This window comes from Hyalella azteca, unplaced genomic scaffold (genome assembly GCF_000764305.2).
Source record: "Hyalella azteca isolate HAZT.00-mixed unplaced genomic scaffold, Hazt_2.0.2 contig14479, whole genome shotgun sequence".
Taxonomy (NCBI): Eukaryota; Metazoa; Arthropoda; class Malacostraca; order Amphipoda; family Hyalellidae; genus Hyalella; species Hyalella azteca.
This window is the reverse complement of record NW_025944360.1, coordinates 22,360-44,718: the sequence shown is the minus strand read 5'-3', so window position 1 is coordinate 44,718 and position 22,359 is coordinate 22,360.

Sequence of the window (22,359 nt, the reverse complement as noted above, 5' to 3'; positions counted from 1 at the left end):
GCATGTGTCTTCATCGACCGTATATAAAGCAACTGGAAGTCTTTTCAAGGAGGGAAGAAAAATATCCGTTGAACATCATTTTATGTCCTGATTTGTTGACCTGTTTGAATTGTTCGTCTTTCTCTGGAGCGTTAAAGCTACTTCGGCTCTTCAAAAGCTAGTGCGTTGACGATAAGTATGAGAGTTCCGTAGGCTAGAGCTATTTTGATAGGTTTTTATCTTGCTGCGACACGGTTCGTTTACCAACGAAAATGGCTGTTTTTTACGATTAAATTCTCCGAAGAAATGCAATAATTTCGCCTGAGATGAATCCTTCATCTGAAACTGGAAACGTCTTGATCTCTAGTCTTCAGATTTAAAATATTTACCGTTTCCTTTTTTAATATTTGCCGTTTAATTTTCTATATTTGGTTTCAAAATGTGTTAGGATAAGAATTCAAAAATATCCTCGCACACGCTGTAAGGGCCGCCGCCTACAAACGACAACTTCTGTTTACGTCATCACACAATTCCTACAGTTGGTCTACGTTCGAGCCCAACTCCTGCTTTCTATCTCCGATCATTTAATTTTTTATCGATAATCAAATTTCAACCAGCCACTGCTCTTACTGCATGTAGCATTTTTTCTGATTGCCCTATAGCCCCCGACCCACGCCCTAATTTTTTCACTTTTCATGGATTCGATCTCTTAAGAAATTTTTTTGCTGTTATCTAAGTTGCTCGTTGCAATGTAGATGTTAGTCATCAGCTTCAGATCTCTCAATTGAACTTTTCCTCTCAAGAAAAACAAACATTTCAGATTTGAGATGATCTGGGTGGGAAATAACTGCGTCAGCTTTTTTTCATCTGAGTGAATAATACCTGAGTGATATGTTCACGACCTAGGTGGGTTACAATTTGGGTGTATTGTAATTTATGGCTTGACGTAAATAACAATACTGGATTAATTAACAAACGACTTGATGTTTCCTCTTCTTTTGTTTGTGGTATAGTCGCATGAATTGAACAACTGGAGGTAATATTCATCAATAAGTAAATTATGTCTGTTTTAAAAGCCTGTTATTTTCTGAAAAGTTATGCAAATTTTATTCCATAGCTTGTCTATATTGACCATTGAGCCGAGCCCTCAGCTTCTTTGCTCAACTCGAGTTTTCCTTCAGTATTCGTGGTCCGTAAAGCGCTCGTTTCTGGATCCATTGATCGGGAGCCTCATTTGAATAACACAAAGAACTGATGCCCGTTTTCTTGCTATCCTTAGCGTCGAACTTCGGCCACGACCATATCTACAGATGTGGTTATTGTGCGGTGAACTAAGGGCTTTTGGTTTGTATATTTCCCAAGCTTTTCTAACCTCTTAGAGATTATACGTGGAAATATAGAATTATAAGCCGAATCTATTTTATTCGTGAAAATGGAGGAATCCTAGAAACGCGATTTAAATTCTTTTCGTGTTCAAATCATCAAAATTTGAATAGCAATGAAACCATACGATGCTCTCCAGTGATTACTCTCTCAGACACAACTAGCATTTCGAACAATTAATGTATCTGCAGACAAATAATTGATACACACGGTCTCCATAGTTTCTACTCTACATGGTTATTTATTACGACCAAGACTCAGAGCAGTTCGGTCTGATATCGTGATCGAATCCGTCAGAGCCACGATAACCTCGTACTGACCGCCTAAAATTTTTTCTCGTTAATAATTTTCGGAATGTTCTGTATTTGCTATGAAAGTTTGGTTCGTAGCTTCTCTCCATGTGGACATAAGCCAGGATACAGAAACGCGGTCTAATTATTTGTAGATAAAACGAAGAGCGTTATTCCAAAGTTATGATATATTCGTATCGTGAAGCCCATCTATCAGCAATATATCTTTCGATAAAAATCAAAATTTATTCTAGNGACTTGCCTTGTAACTGTCGAACTGGCAATAAGGAGCACGTAGAATAACTCCCGTTCATTTTCATGCAAGCAAATCAACGTTTGCATTCTTTAATTTTTTCCGTCAGGCCAAATTATACGTGTTGTATGTCAGTGTTCGTTGTCAAACGTACCCTATTTTTCAGGCGGTATTCTCATTCAATGTTCATTAACATCATTTGCATTTCGTTTTCCTTTCAAAAGTAGAATAAAGTCGCAGACTCTCCCAAGCTTCGGCACCAGCCCAAGTTTGCGTCCCAATTTAAATAACTTTCTGAAAATCAGCAGCCATGACATCGCCGTTTGCTGGCCTGAAATAATCCTCCAGTGATTTTAAATCGGGGAGGCAGTTTTGCATAATTGACAGCGCGTGTGCGCCTTTGACGCGACTTGAGACAAAATGAAACTCGTTATCGATTGAATGGAGGCGCGACTGCGAGGGCTTGCCTTACGCACTTATTAAGCATATAACTTGGAGAATGCCTTTGATTTTAATTTTGGGTTATTTATAAAGTGTAACTTTAGTGCTATAATCGATTTTAAGAAGTCCTTAAGTAATTTTTTAGAAAAAATTTTTCTAAATGCATTTGTTTTCTAATATTAATACATTTGGAGATATATTTGCATATGTATTTTTTATTGCGTATTGTTGTTTTTCTTGTTTTTCTTCCGTATTTGCTTTACCAACATTTCTTTGTGACAGGATTTTATCGTCATAACATTACACGATCGCTTTAGTTAATCACTCCTTAAATTTGCTCAGCGAGAAAAATTTCTTAATGGTCTCACTGATACGGTAGTAACCTAAATAATGATCACTCCACGCAAAAAATCGTGATTTTCATCATTGCAATGCACCATTTGTAGTTCCCACAATCTTTTTTTAAAGTCAAACGTGTTTAGCGTATTATATTGGACTTTTTTCGATAGGATTTCTAGTTGATACTTACTACGTTTTGAGATCCATATAAAACTGCAATAACACCATCTTAATGCCTGGTAAAATTATCAATGCCCAATTAATATTGAAACCACTCAAATATCCTACATCGCATAGCAGGCAATAGTGAATCAAACCTTAGGGTAGCGCACACAGTGAAAGCAGGTTGCCAGCGTGCTGGTTACCTGCTGATCAGGCTGGCGCCTGAAACCATAGAATACAGAAGCCTATTCGTACAGGTTTTCACTGTGAACACTTACATTATTATCCTATGTTTATTCTTGTGGATGACTTTCAACATTGCAATGCACCATTTGCAGTTCCCACAATCTTTATTTAAAGTCAAACATGTTTAGCGTATTATATTGGACTTTTTTCGATAGTATTTCTAGTTGATACCTGCTACGTTTTGAGATCCATATATACTGCAGTAACACCATCTTAATGCCCGGTAAAATTATCAATGCCCAATTAATATTGAAACCACTCAAATATCCTACGTCGTATAGCAGGCAAAAGTGAATCAAACCTAAGGTTGTAGCGTGGGTCAGGACCCAATATAATAAAGGTTAATGATCAACCCGCGCTGTGCATGCGTGACGGTGGAAAAGCGAGCGCAGCCGGAGCTCGCACTGCAATCCTGGTACCAATTAATGTCACTAATTAGTATGTTAGCGGCATGAAGACTGTTTTGTTTGTATTTGTCATTTCTTTTGGTTTCGATTCCGCGTGTGGCTTTGTAGTCATTACCTTGAATTTATCTCGCCAAATTGTATGTTGCATTTGTATGGTCCATGTGGGTGATTTCTTTTGTTTGGCCTTGATCCTACCTCTGAATCTTTCTTTATCCGACAGTGAAAAAACATTCATACAAATTTTATTTCCACGTATAGGCGCCATTTAGCGACCTCTTCTTTTCTTTTTTCGAGTTACTTTTCCCTCAGGGATGCTGAACCTAAGTTTTATGAATATCTTTTTCGGATAGAACTAAATCATTTTCTCCCTACGGCCTGCAAAGGATTTATCCTGCGGTATACTGATTTGCATCGGATTTACACTAATCTGTGCACCTGATTCGTGCGGATCAAAACAGTTGTGCATCCCCGAGCATATCGAACACATATATACGAATATCTTATTCTATTTGAAAATGTATTTTTTATTCATTCGCCTTACATTACTCGTGGAATCCGCTATAGAGGAGGTTCCTTCGAAAGCAGGAAACGATTGTTTGTATCGGAAACGGTAGATTAATACATTACTTGCGCATATATTGTTTACCCTATAAATAAAAAATGCATGTTACATGCTCTCAGAAACTAAAACTTGATCTTGTAGAAGTTGATAACTGAGACCACATTTTTTGTCAAAATTTCTAAGTAGGGTGTTATGATTTTACTAGGATCAGTAAATATTTGTACAGACCGTTTCTCTTTATCCTGTTTAGAATCACGAGCAGAAGTGGATTTCGGCCGACAAGCTTAGTCTTCTGGGTAGCGTAAATTAAAATGAGTAAATATTTGTGTGAGAAAATTATGCCTTCATTGTAAATAATCTGGTTCATATTTAGAGGTCGGGTAGAAATGCTTCTCAGACATGGCGTTCCGCCTCCGTCTTATGCAATTCTCTTGGTCAAGCAAAGTTGAAGCTTACGTGGTAAAAATTTTCTGAGAACTGACTTACTTAGAAGCGAAAATTGAATTATTGACCGTGAATTTTTAATGTGTTTTTTTTATGTCTTGCTATTGAAATTTGTATTGGTTGACTTATATTTTATATGTTATTTAATTGAACCGAGCTTACATTATAGAGACGAGAATAACGCGATCAAAAGTTGAAGGAAGTTGAAAAAGCAAATTAGCAAACTCAGAAATTTTTGAAAAAAAATTCAATTGATCAATACTGAAATATATTTTTCTGCATTTCTTTCATTATAATATCCTCGACGCATTAAGATTTCCAATGAAATTGTTAGCTAAATTCACCAACGATTAATTATTATTATTCACTGGACGTTGAAACTGACGGACCTGCAGAATATGTAGAAAACGATCAAGAGGCTAGAGACGTGTCAATTATGTGGTGATAATCAGTAAAGTGGTGATGTATCAGTAATGTAGCAATAAATCAGTAATATGGCAATAAATCAATAACGTGGCAATAAATCAGTAAGGTGGCAATAAATCAATAATGTGGCAATAAATCAATAATGTGGCAATAAATCAATAATGTAGCAATAAATCATTAATGTGGCCATAAATCAATGTGGCAATAAATCAATAATGTGTTGAAAGGTTGAAAGTGTTTGTCGGGATACACTAGATTGCGTCGGGCGTCGTCTGTCGGTCGGCAGCAGCCGTGCTCCGCCATTGATTATGTGTCGCGCCGACCGACAGTTTGACGGACGATTGCGAGCCCCCGACTGATGCTTCGTATCAAGGGATCCTTGCGGTGATTGCTTAAGTTGTGTCGGGACAATCACGGATAATTCAATTCTTTACGAGGACCTTTTACCTTCATAGTACTCTATGAAGTTAAGGACTTTACATTTACAAGGTAAGGACATTTTTAGGACTTTAATACGAAGAAACAAAGATTTTGGGAAAACCAATGTTTTTCAATTATTCAGTTCTTGAATTCAATTACGTTTGACGAATATTTTGGGAAATAATCGTCCGATTCTTCAATTTCAAATAAAATTAAGATAATAATATAAATAAAGTTAATGGATATGAACGGGAAAGAATTCCTTGAAAGCGGATAAAAACTAGACAGTTTTGCGTTAAATTCGATCTAGAAAACAGGTTTGAAACTAAACAGGCCAATTATTTCTTTAGGTAGTTGATTACCAAATTCAGACTACACGGTAATGTTGATATAGGGAGTTGATTGCTCACCACATAAGGGCAACATGCATCGCTCAATGGTAGAGCTATTCACATAATGGCAACGTACTCCACCTAATAGCAACGCTTATCGTCGAATGGCAACGCTTACTAACTAATGGCGACGCGCACCACATAATGGCAACGTGCATCGCTCAATGGCAGCGCTCACCACCAAATGGCAGCGCTCACCACATAATGGCAGCGCTCATCACATAATGGCAGCGCTCACAACATAATGGCAGCGCTCACCACATAATGGCAACGCGCACCATGTGGCAACATCACATTTTTCTGGCGACGTCTGCTCGCGATGCCGCGGCTCGCTCTTAATTAATGATGCTGGAAATGAGCTATGCGATAAATGGGAATTTCCCCCTTGATTGTTTCAGCCAAGAAAGAAGAAGCGAGGGAGAAGTTTCCTCTGCTTAAAGCATCCATTCGTCCCCGAGCACCAACTTGTACGTTCTAGAAAATTAAATATATGGTTATTTAAATTGTTATATAATTAATTTGCACAGAAAGTCCTGTATTCTTTTTGTCTGTGTTGGAAATGGTGATTATTTTCTACACTTACTGGGCAGGTGGTTGTTTTTAAAGTTTTCTCTATATTATTCATTATGTGATTTCTTTGAGATATTTCTCCGGCTGCGCTCATTGTTTTCATTTCGATTGCTACAGCTTGGAGTTTTTGTATCCATTGTATAGGAATTTTTTTTTCGTCTCCAAATGTGAATTCTGATTTACTCGCAGTGATATACGAAAAAATTAATAATTTGTTATTTTAAAATTTTCAGGTGAGATTCTACTTGGGTCTCTACATCAACTTCCGACTTCTTTGGTCTGGTCGAAATCGTGAGTACTTCTTTAGGATTTCCAGATTTTCGAGATAATTCTTACTACCCAAAAATTCTTCATATTATTATCCATGTTATTTGTTACACTGACCTTTTTTTAATGAAAGTTGTGGTAAACAATGTCCTCATTCTTTAATGTCCTAAAATAGATTTCCAATGAACCACGGGAATGAAAAAATTTGCTTCAATAGTATTTAGTATTTTTAATATTATTTTTTACATGCCCATTCAACTTCGTTACAATTGGATAACAAATTTTCCTGTTCCTCTACGCGCTTTTAAATATGCATAATAAATTTGTCTTTATCGCCAACAAGTTGGTAGTTTTAAAATTTAATGATAATTTTGGTAATAAAATTCTCTTGACCCACGTATTCAAACACATGCGATTGTTTTGTCAACACGGAATATCAATGAGTTTATTCAATTAACAACAATAATTGTCAAATACAACTAATACAATTTAATAGAAACGTCGCTAATAAAATTGAATTAATTTTATTCTCCTGGAGTACAAATCTCTTAATTTCTACGTGAAACATTTATCGCCACTGCGGAAAAATATTGAATCTATTTTAATGTTATTCATACCTAAATTTAAAATGATTCAAGCGGCGTGACAAATTGAGTCCAGTTATTTGCAAGCGCTAATGAGGCATTGACGGCCACTGCGCCTGCCACCTGAAGTTATGGCTAAGTTGATGGCCATTTGGAGTTTGTTAGTATATAACTCTAGGCATTTAATGAGTGGCAAGTTTAGTTGATGTCCATTTGGAGTTTGTTAGTATTTAACTGTTGGCATTTAATGAGTGGCAAGTTTAGTTGATGGCCATTTGGAGTTTGTTAGTATTTAACTGTTGGCATTTAATGAGTGGCAAGTTTACCCCGGATTGGGTTGTAAATTTTCGCATTTTTAAAATTTAAATTGCACATTAATCAGTGGTATTCCTTTCACCGTTAATTACTTGCCTGATTCATAAGAGGTTAACCTGCAATGAAATTCTGCAAATTCGCCACCTGTTAATGCAGTTGCGAATTATTTATGCTGGGAAAACCTCTTTAAAAATATTATTAGCCTTCGTGCAGTCGAGCATAGATCACAGAGAAGTGGTTCCATTTCTCATTATGTGGAATAAAGTGTAAACATTTGTAGCAAGCATTCATGCTCAATAGATATTATTATTAGTATTATTATTATTGTTGTTTTATGGTCTATTAAAATTATTATGTGAAGTGAAACTTCAGTTTCCTAAATTGTATTTGAATTTGCAATTAAATTAGTCTTAATTTTGGTGTGTCCTGTAGTTTTGACTATCTTCAAATGGAAATGAATAACGAATTATATAAATTTTCTTTAAGGTATTTATTCATTCCTGCGAAGTTTATCCTATTATGTACATATAAATCACTATTACAGCAGCTCGCTGCAAAGTAAATGCGATAATAATTTTTAGCGCATTTTCTCATTAATGGAAGAAATGCCCTATTGTGCTCGCCATGTCCGTCCGTCCGTCTGTCTCTCTGTCTGTCTGTCTGTCCATGACTTCACGTTTTCGTCGACGAGAAAATGCGTTCTCTGTCACTCACTGCAGTGAGTACTGAGTGATATTTTTTACATTTCTGAATAATTTTTCTGCGTTATTCAATAAATTTCAAGTCTTATTTTCACGAGATTCGATACGAATATATTTTATGTCCAAATTGGCCTAAAAACGGTTTAATTTTTTACGAAAATTTTAAAAACAAAATTAAAATCTTAACAAAATCTTGGTTCACTCGGAGAAATGACAGAGATTTTTTCCGAATAATTATGCTCTTTTTCTTTTCAAGCCTCATCCTGACCCAGATTCGCCCGGCAAAACGGCGTATCAGTGTTACGAACAGAAAGTGTGATACTATTTGACCATACGATCCACTCATTTTTTTTAGAATGCAAGGGCAAATCGTGCTTAATTACACGCTACAGTTTGTTAATGGCCTTTTAGAGGCTTTATGAATTTTAAAAAATAGCAATTATTATTAATATTAATTCGCGTATAGAAAAAAATTATAAATTCGACGCTAGGAATAAATTTAAGTTGAGATGTTTCTCGTCAAGCATTTCGGTCCTTCAAGAAACTCCGTCGACTTCTCAGTTCCGCTTATTTGTTATGGAGATTTTTCTTCCTACCTGAGCTTGTCAGAGATGACAGGAAATGTCAGGTGACGATTGTTAATGTCCATAGACCTTGGATATTTCCTCATTAATAACTTCCTTGTTGAAAGATAATTTCCCCTTGAATGGGATATCCATGAAATCTTAGCATCTATACCTTCTTAATACTTACACGGTAGAGACTCCCGCTCTTTTGATGTCAGCTATGCATAGGCTATAAAACACTGAACTTAACCAGGAACTACAGTCTTGGGCAAGAACAATCGTGTGTAAGCTTCTACTCCTATCCATGTTGAGAGGAGAACGAGTCGATAGAGAACGAGCCGATTGAGAACGATAGGCGAGCCGATGACAGTGGTGTATAAGCTCCGACATAAGCCTCTGTTCTCATTAACTGTAAAACGCATATATACATCATATAATAATCTTTTAATCGTCACGCTGTCTCTCAATAACCATGGTATCACCGTCACATACTGAAACCAACCTTAGGTCATTTATACAGGGTGTTTCAGAATTAAGTAACCCTTTTAATTTGTTAATAAATAAAAAACTAAGAACGTTATGAAGTTGAAACTTGTTTTATTTAAAAGAAGAACATTTTCATGGTAATATTGTATCATAGTTACGTCATTATCCTGTATAGCTTGCTAAATTTGTGTTTAATTATCAAGCCTTAAATTTTCATCATGATTCGCTACAGCAAAGAAGAAAGAACAAAAATTATCGCTACAGTCAATAACGATGTCAATAACAGAAGTTCAACGTGATTACAGGATCCATTTCAAAACAAGGATCCTTCAAAAAACACATTTAAATATCTTTATCGAAAATTTGCGGATATCAAAAATTTGCACTCTCGTCAGAAACACTAATGAAGGTTATGAAAGCAACGAAGAGAAGAGCCCTATTTTGTCAAAACAATTGTGGTGGGCATTTAAAAGATATTATATTTAAAAACTAGGATACAATATTACCATAAAAATGTTCTTCTTTTAAATAAAACAAGTTTCAACTTCATAACGTTCTTAGTTTTTTATTTATTAACAAATTAAAAGGGTAACTTAATTCTGAAACACCCTGTATAAATATTAAGTGAGGGGGTGTGAGAGAAAGAACGCCTCTTTACAGAAAATGACCGATTCTACGTTGTGGCTGGATTTATTCACATATCTTATTGCACATCTTATTTATTACTTTTTTAATAACACGACAAATACCGCAATGACTGCAGTCATTCTTGAAGCGAACTGTGTGCATAAATTGTCAATAGTTTTCTATGACAATGTTCTTTTACCTCCTTCTACCCTCTAACCGTGGTAAAAGAAATCCATTTACCAGTTACAGATAACATTGTAGCTCCATTCTAATTTGGTAAGCCTAAACTGGTGCTCTAGCCGCACGACCTTAAACCAAAGCTGAGCCAAGCTTGGGATTGGTCGGATGAAAAGGTTTAGTTCTTTGTCTACTGACGGTATCGTAGATACCAGGCCTCTGGGTACGAATAGCATTAACGACGGTTGAAGTATTCGTAGACAGAAGCTGAAATTCTCGTATTGCTCCAGCTTATATTCTAATATGTACGGTACAAGTGAGGATCCCTGATCAAGTGGGCAAGGTTTTGATTAGTATTCAATAAATATTCCTGCTCGTACTTCCACGAATTCTCCTAGTTTTGGTACTCCTACTGAACTACGTCCTACTACTTTGTGTTGTAAGCGTATGAAGGAATAAGCATAGGCCTGGCAACGTGGCCTCCTCATTAACATCTCAAAAGCTTCATCAAAAGCAAAGCTTTGAGGGCCGTCGACTACGCTGCCCTGCGCCAAATGTATTCCAGATCTGAGGCTTGCCAGAGCTGCCACCGCCGCTGCCAGAGCTGCCACCGCCGCTGCCAGAGCTGCCACCGCCGCTGCCAGAGCTGCCACCGCCGCTGCCAGAGCTGCCACCGCCGCTACTAGCGCTCCAACTCTGTGACCCGAGGTTTGCCAGAGCTGCCACCGTCGCTACTTACGCTCTAACTCTGTGACCCGAGGTTTGCCAGAGCTGCCACCGTCGCTACTTACGCTCTAACTCTGTGACCCGAGGTTTGCCAGAGCTGCCACCGTCGCTACTTACGCTCTAACTCTGTGACCCGAGGTTTGCCAGAGCTGCCACCGTCGCTACTTACGCTCTAACTCTGTGACCCGAGGTTTGCCAGAGCTGCCACCGTCGCTACTTACGCTCTAACTCTGTGACCCGAGGTTTGCCAGAGCTGCCACCGTCGCTACTTACGCTCTAACTCTGTGACCCGAGGTTTGCCAGAGCTGCCACCGTCGCTACTTACGCTCTAACTCTGTGACCCGAGGTTTGCCAGAGCTGCCACCGTCGCTACTTACGCTCTAACTCTGTGACCCGAGGTTTGCCAGAGCTGCCACCGTCGCTACTTACGCTCTAACTCTGTGACCCGAGGTTTGCCAGAGCTGCCACCGTCGCTACTTACGCTCTAACTCTGTGACCCGAGGTTTGCCAGAGCTGCCACCGTCGCTACTTACGCTCTAACTCTGTGACCCGAGGTTTGCCAGAGCTGCCACCGTCGCTACTTACGCTCTAACTCTGTGACCCGAGGTTTGCCAGAGCTGCCACCGTCGCTACTTACGCTCTAACTCTGTGACCCGAGGTTTGCCAGAGCTGCCACCGTCGCTACTNCGTCATTACCGTGGCAGGCGACGACGCTTCGTCTGCACGTCATTACCGTGGCAGGCGACGACGCTTCGTCTGCACGTCATTACCGTGGCAGGCGACTGTAGATGTGTTAGAATTGTATAATAAATAGGGACAAGTTTGAATTTTATTTGAAGTTTGTTCAAGTTGGAGTTCAATTTAAGTCAACATTTGAGTAGCAGTTAAATAAAAATTGTCGTCGGACGGCAGCTGCGCCGAGATTTGAGTTGCAGGAACAACAAACTGAAGTAAAATTAGAAGAAATAAAATATAATAATAAAAAAATAATTAGAAACAAAAATAAATAAAATAACTACGCAAGAAACGCGGCACCGTAATCTCTGTTCCGCGATAAGGTCGATAAAGTAGACAAGCGGCTTGCGGATGCGGAGAAGAACTTGTAAATCTGCTGAATGGTTCCGGCTTCTAAATGGGCTTGTGGTAATGACCAAGGCAAAGAAAAGTCGGTAGGAATTATCGAAGGCTCATCGTCGGCCATCCAAGTGGCCGTCGGTACATTTTACTTGTTATTTGGGGTAATTTTTAATAAATTATTTAAATTCAGTGGTTTCTTAATAAGCTCCTCATTGGAAAGATGTGTATAAGAGACAGTCCCTCACCCTCACTGCCCTCACTTCCCTCACCCTCACTTCCCTCACCCTCACTTCCCTCACCTCACTTCCCTCACCCTCACTTCCCTCACCCTCACTTCCCTCACCTCACTTCCCTCGGCATTATCAGACCTCGCGTGTCTGCATAACAGACCGGGTTTTCAATTCCCGATTCGTGCGCCTTCAGATATTTTGCTTCCAAGAGCTGCAGATGGTGCGCCGGCTGCCAGCTGGCTCAACTCTACAGATGGTTGAACCTTCTAAGTTAGCCCAGCAGCTGGCTGTTATGGCGATAACATTTGCCATTTATTCGTCCCACTTATTCTAATTATGTTACTATTTCATAATTATACGCTCTGCGTATTTTATTAAATGCTACAAATAAATATATATATATGTATATAATTATGCGCCCCGCATATTTAATTATATTTCTGGTATAATTACACGCGCCAAATATTAAACAATGGCCAGCCAGTTATGATTTTGCTTAAATTAAGCAGTGGTACAACCGCTGCAGAACCTCCAGCTAGAGGTTTGATATCCTCATTGCATCATCTTATTTTCCTACTCGGCTAATCTTAAATTTTCGCTTACCTTCCCCCCCCCCAACATACGCCCCGATTTTTTTCTTGTCCATCCTACATTTAGCCTGCATTTTCTCCTTCACATCGTACCAAAATTCGTCAAGTGCCATTTTGTAACATCAACACAGATCTATTTTCATGCTCCAACCGTTATTCACTTTACATTTTCCCTCCCTGACTCCCCCTGCGTCCCCACGAAACTGACCAGCCCCCGCAGCATCACTCGTCAATTTTTTTGGTATCAATTTTTCATCGCGGCAGGAAGCGCATCATTTATTAGACCGGCGCTGTAAACACCATCTCGCTGGCCCCACTGCAAATAACCACTAAAACGAGCGAAAAAATCTTCTGACTGAGCTCAGATTTGGTAACAATATTTTATGCTATTCACTAATGTGATAATATCGCATTTTTAGCTCATATTTTAGTCCACAAATTAGCACCTGTGCTTTAAATTATTTTTTACATTCCTCCGCATGTTTTCACGCTCGTTGTGAGGCGCATGTTTTCATAGACTCTAATTTAGATTCTCACAAATGTGACTCGAAGATTAATGTATTAATTGAATTATTAAAGAAAACTATAAATGTTTCCGACACTTTGAAATGGTTTCAGTATTTTAAGTTTCGTTTTTTTCTCAGATTGTTCCATCTTCATATAATTCATTTTCTGTTTGTAATGGACAAAACTCACATTTCTGCGGAAAATTTTTTCTATTAAGCTTTAGTTTTTTTTATTACTCTAGATATTTTATATCTCGTCGAGCGAGTTTCCCTCGGATTTCTAGGCTCTTCAGCTCATCTCGGACATTTCCTTCAGTTCATCCAATTTCTGGCGGCTGGATAGCAAGTTTCCCCGATTAAAAATTGTTGGTGGCGCATCGATGATGACGCGCCTTAAAGGAACTGATGGTGAAATAACGGCCAAGTTCTTCCACCAGCGTCATTTCTGCATTTTTGTTGCAGTTGTATCTTTACTAGCCTCAATCTTCCATAATATTTATTTGATATCAAATATTGGTGACTTAATCATGCATTGCAAGTCAAAGAACTTATTTTAGGAACTCAGTGTATCATGATAAGCCGATGTGATTATTCCCGATTTGTAATCTCGGGAATAGAAAAATTAACCTAAAAACTTGACCCTTTATCTCGATCTTGAAAATTTATATTAAAATCTTAAAATCTTAATCCCGATCTTTTAATTTGATGTTTAAATCTTGATCTTAATCATGATCTTCAAGTACTTACTAGTTGTGTCTTGCATTAACAGCAACGAAGGAGAGCAGACAGATTGTTGCCTGTGAGCATTCGACTGCTGGCGAATCTTCATAACCATGAGTACATCTCATTATAGCAAGCACATTAATTAAAAAAACGTTACATGAACGTTAACTGAACGAAAGTTTTTGTACCAATCCTAACTCAACGAAAAATGTTGTACCAAATCCGCTTGTTGAATATGTGTGAAAAACAATGAAATTCATGAATAAATACAGTACAATACGAGTGTGCACCAGCTACGCTTTCTCATTTTTGCTAGGTCAGCAAAAATTTCATGAATAATTTGAATTCATGATCACTGAAAATGATTGAAGAGCCTTGATTGTCATGAAAGCACAGCGGCATGACTCGTTACACAATAAGCTGTGCTCGCTATGTTCATGTCAACACAGCGGCATGACTCATTACACAATTAGCTGTGCTTCCTATGTTCATGTCAACACAGCGGCATGACTCATTACACAATTAGCTGTGCTTCCTATGTTCATGTCAACACAGCGGCATGACACATTACACAGTAAGCTGTGCTTGCTACTGCTGCTCGCTGTCGCCAAGATATTCTCGTTATTCGCATAATGAATTAGCTTCTCGCCGCCTGTACCCAATGACCTTTCATTTCTGCAGCGATGGCTGCGTGCTGTGTACAGTGAGGAGAGATAGAACAGACTTAGTTGTAACTTTGTTATATGAATAAAGCAGTTATCCCTGTGTATTATAATCTGTGTTGCCATCCATACCAAAAAACCGCTTTATTCATGCATGGAAAGTAATTTTAATTTCTTCATTGTTGTTATTCAGTAATAGAATATTAGGAATATTAACTGTGATGTTGGAATATGTGTTGTGACTTTTCACATTCACGCAACCTATAAGATACATGGGAAGAAGTCTGGACTGTAGTGTTGTGTGATCATGTGATATCACTCTTTAAGACATCACACTGACCGGAGCAGTAATAGCGAGTTATGAAAAAAAATATTAGGAACCGGATATTGGGAACCAGATATTTTGAACCTGATATTGGGAACCGGATATTTTGATTCAGAATCAGCTTCCAAGTCGTCAATCTGAGGTGTGATCTTCATAATGTATGAATGGATATGTAGAATAGTAGTAACGATCAACATGCTATGACACTCGACAACTTGCTGCAAATGGTATTGTGACAACGCCTTAAGTTGAAATGAACATATTATGGATTCAGATGTTTTATGTTATGTCGTTTTCCTGTACAGGCACCAGTGTAAAATGTGTCATTACTTAGTCGAAAACTGAATAAATTCCAAACTTCGGGTTCTCGATAATTAGAAATACAATTTGAATTGTGAATTTTAAAAAGTCGTAAAATTTCAAATTTTATTCCTAATTTAATTCTGAGTCTAACGTCAGAAAAAATGAAATAATTCTTTATAAAACTTGTTAAAACGTAATAGCTTATCCCTGTGCAGCTAGACATTATTGTATGATAACAACATACAACATTAGAACTTTTTACGACATAATTTTCATCATTGCTGTACCGTCCACGCTTATTCGGACGAATTTGCCCGTAGAACTTGAAAGTAACAAGATGATTGTTAACAAATGATCGTTAGGTCAAGTGTATGTGCCCAAAATTCCCTGGCAACGCTTCGAAGTGCTAGCGAAAGATGCTGGTCTTTTAATATTCCAAATCATTTCATGATTAATTGGCTGATTTTTCATGTATTCACGATAGTGAATACATGAAAATAAAAATACAATACATGAAAAATCAAAACTCGGAAAAACATGTCTTCACTATCGTGAAAAAATGAAAAACTTTATGATTGGCTAGTGCATTCCATTGAATATTTCCGAAATCGCATTGAATAAACTTCTTCATTTTCCGTTCACTAAATAATGGCTGAGTTCGTGATTAGTTCAAGGTATCACAAATATATTACCGGTATAATTAGTGCTTGAATGTCTGGTGTTGTGTGTGGCTGTAGGGTGCGGGCTCAAGTATAACGAGCCTACTTCGAGTTCAAGTTTTGTTTGCCACATTTGCATACGCAGGATTTAGCCTAACTATAATTCTGATTCAACTTATTGCTAAGAGAATTTAAAAACTTAAACCTGCTCGATTTCTAAAATTTTCTTGACTTTTGAGATTACTCAAGTTAATTCGTATAAAAGTGTTTTTTCCACTTGTTTGGCAACGCTTCGAAGTGCTAGCGAAAGATGCTGGTCTTTTAATATTCCAAATCATTTCATGATTAATTGGCTGATTTTTCATGTATTCACGATAATGAATACATGAAAAACATGTATTCACTATCGTGAATACATGAAAAACTTTATAATTGGCTAGTGCATTCCATTATATATTTCCGAGTTCCGATCGGATTAACTTCTTCATTTTCTGTTCATTTCAATCCTGATTCAACTTTATTGCTAAGTGAATTTAAAAACTTAAACTTGCTCGAGTTCTAAAATTTTCTTAACTTTCTAGATTACACAATTAAGTTAATTTTTCTGAATTTTTTTTTCCACTTCATCTCTGAGAAATACTTTATCGTGCTTAAGGTTTTCAGTTCTATATTATCATCATACTCGTACAAAATTGTTCAGTCAAAGTGATTATGATTCTAATTTTGATTTCGACATTTGATTTCAAATTTGATTTATAAACTATTTGCGCCCACCGATTTACTTCTTTTAGATAACGTATGAAGATCAAAATATGACGACATTTATGCTGATCGGTAACTTGTTCTTACTTTTGCGAGATTGGTCGAGCAAAGACGAATTTTTTCCATTATTAAATACACATTATATTTTTCCATCCATACGTGTTAGGAGTGAAAATTTTTATCCTCAGTACAACATAAAAGAACGCCAGCAAAATTAGAGAGACTTCCTGCTGCCAGAAGAATATCTGACTGCATTTTTACTTTATTAAGAGCCAGTCAATTTTTATTCCATTTTGTGAGGCTTTGTCCAAATAGCGATGCACTTTTAGGTCTTAATGCAGGTTGACGGGACAATTAATTAATAAATATCAACCTGCGTTATTAATTGACTGCACTTCATGACGCAGCGTGGCTCATACAAAAATAATGAATATTGAATTTAATTTCTAATAGAAGATTACTGAATTTCCGACTTCAGTTATTAACCATAACCAAATTCAACGAATCAGGAAAATAAGAAAGGATTTGCTACTAGAAAATGAACAGGCTTCATTTATGTTCAAATGATGGTTCGGTCATCCATGGCTGGCCATTAACATCACACGGATCACACCTGCCGGTAAACAAACCCAAACTTCAGAATTGGTTGAATACAGTACATGACTAATTAATATCAGTGTTCAACAAAAAATTGATGGAATTCAAAAATTATTGACGGTCCAGTCCTAAAGGATCATCCAGTTTTTGAGAAATTGGCTGGGAGCAAGGTAAGCTAGGTTCTGGCCAAGAATCAAGCCTCACCTCTGACGTCTCCGGAGCTAAGGAGTGTAGCACCACCGTGACCACAGCTGCCGAGCAGGAGAACTTCCGAGTTCCAGGTAGGGGAACCACGCTTTCGTCGAGCCACCACAACGTCAAACCAAGAGGAGAGCAGGACCGCGGCCGAGGTAAGATGCTGCAGGTATGCCTTCCAAAAAACTGCTAGGCAAACACAGGTGAAGCGGGAGCACCGTGCGGTTAGGCTGGTGTAGGAAATCTGACTACTCTCGCTGCAATGATTCTTCTTTGGGTTCGGCTTGACACCGGCCAGAAAAGCGGATTATTTATGACTACCAAATTTCAAATGAATTCCACCAGATTTTTGTACACTGGGCCCGGCCGCTGGAATCTCTGCCGTAAGCGCCTAGAGATTTCAAGCTAAATTGTTACGAGCAAGGTCTGCATTTCGCAAGGTACAAAGTTTGGCGGATTTTTGTACATGGCTGGATAATAGAGCGCATCAGTGCTACGTCCGCTAACTGCTCGTGCTAAAAGTAATAAAACGTATCACTATTTGGACAATGTGACCCCATTTATTTTCATGAATAAAAGTAAACTCAGTGTGTAGTCGCATGCTCGTAAGGCGCGAGTTCAGCGACGCCTGAGGCGCCTTTATTGAATAAACGCCAGACCCTCGTTGAGTGTTGAAGTTGAAGACAAGTTTGAATTGAAGATGAGCTCGAGTTCAACTCTAATTGTGAGGCCATACATCCTTTCTGAAGATGATCGAAAATTTGAATAATACCTATAGTGAGATCAGAGTTTCACTTGCTTCCATTTCGTCTGGTATAAATTAAATGAATAATACCATGTACATGCAAGTAAGACAATAAAATTTTACCGTCAAACAGAACAATGAGAAACTTTAACTTTTCAACTGGCTTTAATTTTCTGTAATTTTGAGGCCAGACTCAAGTTTTGCAATACAGTCAACTGCTGAACTTGGTTCGTTTTGAATAAAGTTTCGTTGGAAAAATTACCCAAGGAATTTTATTTGACGAGAAAAATGAAAAATGAACTTGGCTCTGAAGTTGCTGGCGGGGGACGCTTCGTCTGCACGTCATTACCGTGGCAGGCGACGACGCTTCGTCTGCACGTCATTACCGTGGCAGGCGACGACGCTTCGTCTGCACGTCATTACCGGTCTCTTATACACATCTAGATGTGTATAAGAGACAGTCTTCATAATTTATTTTCCGTTTGTAATGGATAAAACTCACATTTCTCCGAAAGATTTTCTCTATTAAGCTCCAGTTTTTTTATTACTCTAGATATTTTATATCTCGTCGAGCGAGTTTCCCTCGGATTTCTAGGCTCCTCAGCTCATCTCGGACCTGTCTCTTATACACATCTTTCAGCTGACCTCCATGTCAGCTGCAGCTGCAGCTGTAACCTACATCTGCTATCCAGCTGAGCGCCTAGGCCAGCTGAGCGCCTAGGCCAGCTGAACGCCTAGGCCAGCTGAGCGCCTAGGCCAGCTGAGCGCCTAGGCCAGCTGAACGCCTAGGCCAGCTGAACGCCTAGGCCAACTGAACGCCTAGGCCAACTGAACGCCTAGGCCAACTGAACGCCTAGGCCAACTGAGAGCCTAGGCCAACTGAACGCCTAGGCCAACTGAGCGCCTAGGCCAGCTGAGCGCCTAGGCCAGCTGAACGCCTAGGCCAGCTGAGCGCCTAGGCCAGCTGAACGCCTAGGCCAGCTGAGCGCCTAGGCCAGCTGAGCGCCTAGGCCAGCTGAGCGCCTAGGCCAGCTGAACGCCTAGGCCAGCTGGCCTAACGAGTTCACTTTCTTTCATAAGCTTTCGGTGCCGCAGGTTTTCTAAAACTTTCGCTGCGGCACGAGCGTTGAAACTTAAACGTTGGTACTCGGGCGTTGAAACTAGTGACATGCAGTGTCGTGTTGTGGCATAAAGTGGCATTAAGTGGCACTAGGTAATTAGTAAGTTTTGAGGTTAANGATATGCTGCGTGCTGCTCTGCATGATATGCTGCGTGCTGCTCTGCATGATATGCTGCGTGCTGCTCTGCATGATATGCTGCGTGCTGCTCTGCACGATATGCTGCGTGCTGCTCTGCACGATATGCCTGTCTCTTATACACATCTAGATGTGTATAAGAGACAGCCCTTATTCCAGTCATTCCCCCTTATTCCAGTCATTCCCCCTTATTCCAGTCATTCCCTCTTATTCCAGTCATTCCCTCTTATTCCAGTCATTCCTCCTTATTCCTGTCATTCCCCACTTCATCGTAGCCACTCCCCCCCCCCCTCACCCCAACAAAACCACCCAATCCTCCTGTTTAGTTTCATTTTACTAATCAATCATCCTCATGTTTGTCCTGCAGCAAATCGAGTCGCTGGTCATTTCTTCCATTGCAGTCAATTTAAAAGTTCACAATTGCGACGAATATAACTGAGATCAAGCTCACCATATTCATGGCTTTTCTGTAAATTATATTAGGCCCAGGCTTTGTCATTTATTAATATATATATGAAATTATTTCCACTCCCGACATCCCTGATCTAATGTAAACTTTTTTGATGAATCCAATTGAAAAATTTGTATTTCTAACTTCTAAATTCATTTTCATCATTGCAGGTCGATCTGTTTTCGAAAATTCGTGTTTTCGAAAATTTCTTCATTATTTTAATGTAGGTCATCACTAATAGCTTGCTTGACTAATGAATTCTCTAGCATGTCTTGCGCATTTCACATTAAAAATCTTCGTTTCCCATGCATGTCATTGTATATATGCCTGCCTCATTACTCTCCATTTCAGCTATGAAGTTTTTGTAAAAGCCTAAAATGTAAATTAAGGAAACAAAAATGTTCTCAATTATGCAAATTCATTCGTACTTTCGGCGTGCCTCCTTGGTTCCGAGTTTCAGGCTGCGTGACGTCATCAACGACAAGCGGGATGTCTTGTGCCTTGTGCCATAACGGCTTGCATTTTGTTCGTATTGTATGCAGGATATCGTGGATTCCTTAGGTCGAATATATAATGATATTAAAAATACTTATTTTGTTCCCATAATTCCCTTTGAGTTCTCAACATTCGTTAGAATTCATTCGAGATAATATAATATATAATAACCGCAAGGGGAAAACCGAGAAGGGCAGGACTTCTATGCAATTTTTAATTAATTTGTACTCTTAACTTTGATTTCAACTTGAACATACGCTAATAATTATGATTATTAAGGAATACAAGATAAAATTAATGCATTTTATTCGATGAATGCTTGTTTTCGTTAATTTTGCATAATGTTGATTCCCAGTGGTTTTGTTTACATCGTCCATCGGGGTGACCACTGATGGCCTGTAGCTGTCCTCCTGCGGACGTCGACAATTTGTCCACCACTGCAATATTCTGGCTGCGGTGTAGGCCTCTCAGATCTGCTTGTCATGGTAGGACCGTGACAGGCGACGTCGCTTCGTCTGCACGTCATTACCGTGACAGGCGACGACTCTTCGTCTGCACGTCATTACCGTGGCAGGCGACGACGCTTCGTCTGCACGTCAGGCGACTCTAGATGTCTTGGCGACAGGCGACTGTAGATGTGTTGAAATTGTATAAGAATTAAGGACGAGTTGGAATTTTTACGAGTTGGAATTAATTAGCGGCGAGTTTGTTCAAGTTGTAGTTCAATTTAAGTCAACATTTGAGTTGCAGTTTGATAAAAATGAACGTTGGACTGCAATGAGCCGGGATGTGCAAACTGCAGGAACAACATAACATTTACACGTAAAGTAAAATTATAAGTAATGAAATAAAATAATAAAAAAACATTAAGAAAACAAAATAAATAAAATAACTAAACAAGAAATGCGGCACCGTAATCTCTGTTCCGCGATAAGGTCGATAAAATAGACAAGCGGCTTGCGGATGCGGAGAAGAACTTGTAAATCTGCTGAATGGTTCCGGCTTCTAAATGGGCTTGTGGTAATGACCAAGGCAAAGAAAAGTCGGTAGGAATTATCGAAGGCTGATCGTCGGCCATCCAAGTGGCCGTCGGTACATTTTACTTGTTATTTGGTCATTTTTAACAAATTACTACAATTTAGAGGTTTCTAAATAAGCCTCTCTTTGGAAATTAACAAGATTGTCAAGTTATTTTCAATAAATTATTCCAATTTCGATATTTTATAAGCTTGTCATTAGTAAAATTGAGACCTGCAAACCTAGTTATAATGCCCTTAATTTTGTGTGAATGCAAACTAATATCAAGCTAAATTATTATCGGCGGGTTATCGGTGGCCATCGATTCCGCGTATCAAATTTGATGAGTGAAAGAATCAGGGATAAAAGTTTGGTTTCTGAAGGAGGCTTTGAGTTTTGTTCAAATTGAGGCAACCATGTTCACGAAACTGCGTTTTTAGGTCTATTTTTTGTGACGTTTTTTTATACGTTAGCGCTTTTGCTGTTGACGTTGTTGCTTGACGAACATGGATGTGTTGTTCATGCTTGGTTCCTATACATAATGAATTTAAAACATCCTTCATATTTGTATTTATTATTCGTAATCTTGGCTTTACTGGAATTATAGTTTGTGTTTTTGTTGTAAGAGTTGTTGAGAATTTGGTTTATGCCGTTTTTGTGTCTCTTGACCTCATTTTATTTGGTATTTGAACAATATTTGATAAAATTTAGGAAATATTTTTTGGAACCCTATATTTTCCTCCGAGCATCCCATTGAGTGGGATTTCTCTCTCGTGCATACCGTCGAGTGGGATCCCCCTGGGGCTCGTTATCCCATCATGGCGGGGGTGACGGTGAGGGGGACTCCCTAAATAATATATGCACCCTCCCCCCACGACGCAAACCTGATGATTTGGCCTGCCGGTCGTCCTGCACTTGCCTCCTTCTCTGCTCCACTTGCTCCAACCTCTCCATCTCATTCCAGACATTCCACTCCATTCCAACCTCTCCCTCTCATTCCAGA